This window comes from Cajanus cajan, chromosome 9 (assembly GCF_000230855.2).
Source record: "Cajanus cajan strain Asha chromosome 9, NIPB_CcT2T_4, whole genome shotgun sequence".
Taxonomy (NCBI): domain Eukaryota; kingdom Viridiplantae; phylum Streptophyta; class Magnoliopsida; order Fabales; family Fabaceae; genus Cajanus; species Cajanus cajan.
Window position 1 is genome coordinate 49,118,305 of NC_138525.1, and position 2,675 is coordinate 49,120,979.

Sequence of the window (2,675 nt, forward strand, 5' to 3'; positions counted from 1 at the left end):
AATAATATATGTTTCATGCACTATCATATATCAAGTAAATTGAAAATTTTGCTTAAAAAATTATAAATGAAAAATTAAAATTAAAATTAAAGTTATGTAATTTATGGGGAAAAAAGTTAGGCAACTTATGTTAAAATAATAAACAAAAATAACTTCTGAAATTGCCAACTATTATTAGATTAACAAATGCATCAAAGCAATTTAAAAAATCCACAAATCTCTTGGCTTGGATGAAGTGGTGTTTTTTTCATAAATTAATAATTTCATTTTGTGGCATTGGCAATGAGGTAGAATCCTGCATGAAGCATACAGCACTATGATATGACAAAGAATTTCCGTGGTGCATTGAATTGAGACTTGGTCATAGGAAAAGGTAATGAGCAAAAGAATAAAATATGATTTGTTCCAAGTTATTAAAGTCTTGCAAAGTCATATTGGAAACTTGAGGCTCTTGGCTATTTATTTTTATTGATTAAAATTTATTAAAAATATAAATTGAGAAGAGGGAGACATAAAATAAGATATAAAATATATTAAATTTAATTTTATAATGAATTGTAATCAATAAAAAAAAGTGTGCATCCTTCACATTTCTTGTATAAAAGTAACACGCCTAACTAATTACTAGAGACCTTGCCGTGAAGATAAGGAATCAGGAATCAAATTTATTGTCTTTGAAGTAAATAAAGTATGCAGACGTAAACACCTTCATTTTAGGGGTATGTGAAGAAAAAAAAATGTATCTAAAAATGAAGCACATGTGAAAAATAAAATCCGATATGCAGATTAAAAATTTAAAAGTGTTAAAGTGAGTTAAATAACGTAAATCAAATAATCTTGTTACGGGTTGAATTTACAACAGAGCAATTCAATCTAGCTTAACCCACTATAAGTTGATAAATTAGATGAGTTGACTCATTAAATTTTTAAAATGAAAAGATGAGAAAATAAAATAAAAAGATAAAAATTAGTAACATTAATTTTATTCTTAAAATAATTAAAAGCTTTTTATTTACTAGAGCTTAGAGGAAAAAGGATACCTTGTGTCTCTCTATTTAAAAAAGGAAGAACAAAAATAATATTTAAAGTGTGCGGTTTAAAAACAGCTAAATATCCCAATCAATTAAAAAAAAAGAAAAGAGAGAGAACACGTAAATAAAAATAAACTAATTTAGAAATAGTTATAAGCAGTGTTTTAAAAATTAGATCGAATCAGCTGGTCAGATTAAACGGGGAAGCCGTGGTCCAGCTGATTTGAACTTTAAGTTAGATCGGTTATGCATTTGATTCGTTTTAAATCGGATTGAACCAGTCAATTTTCTGGTCTGACCAGTGAACTAGTGGGTTAAACCGGTTCAACCACAATTTTTTTTATTTTTTTTAAAGGACCACAAACCACAAAAATAATAATGAGAATTGAATCTTTTAATGTAGAACAACAAATCTTATTAAACATAACAATGACTACTTGTTCTAATATATTTATTTGTAATATATGCAACTTAAATAACTTTTATAGCATATTATTAATTTTAATTATATATTTAATAATATAATAACTATGTAGATATTATATATTTTATTTTGTGATATCAATTGCAAGCATATTATATATGTACACATTATTTATATTTTTAATTTGTATTAATATACAGTTTAACGTGTATTTTTTTTATGTATTTCTTAATACAAAATAAAAATAAAAATAATTTTAAATAAGATGAAAATTGAAATTTAAAATAGGATATGAATTTATTAAAATTTATAAGTATAAAATATATTTAACATGAATATTTTTTTAAAAAAATTTAATAAAAATCGAGTCATGCAGTTCAATTAGTGACCTACCGATTCAACCTTTGATCCACTGACCCAGTACCCTAACCGGTTTGATGACCGGTCCAATTTTTAAAACTATGGTTATAAGGATAAATTAATCTAAAACTTGTGTACATCGAAAAGAAGTATCTCTTTTATTAATAGTAAGTACTTTATTTATAGTAAGTATAAATATTTGGCCCAATTTTTTTTGTTTAAAATGAGGCCTTAGATAAAATTAGCAAGAGTCACACTTTAACTCATTAGGTTTAATATATCAATACATCAGTAAGTTCCTAAATCCCTTTATTAATAGTAAGTACTTTAATCCACACTTTAGAGTGAAATTTTATGGATAGAAATATCATATTACGAGCGAAAACTAAACAATAAGCAAAAACAAGGTTGTTCAAAAGAGTAATTGCAACAAATTTAATATGACTCTCAATACTAACTAAACTAGTAGAATAAAGTCCTCAAAATAGTAATTACAACGAATATAATATTAGTCCTAATACTAATTCAACTAATGGAATAAAGTCTCAACTATTGTCCTAATATCACATCGTATCAAAGCATACTCATACAAAATCTAAACCTCATCTTTAACCTCATCATCCTCATGGAAAATCTCACTAGCAAACATACACCAAAAATCAACAAAAGAAAAAAAGAGTGAGGCTCTATCAACCAGTGTAAGTTATGGTCAAGTAGTCACACACAACAAACAATACATACACATTTATATTTAAGATTAATAAATAACATTTGCACCTTCCAATAATTACACATTTCAACATAAACATTATTTACAATTCACATTCATTCAATATACAATTATTATGTTGATGATGATA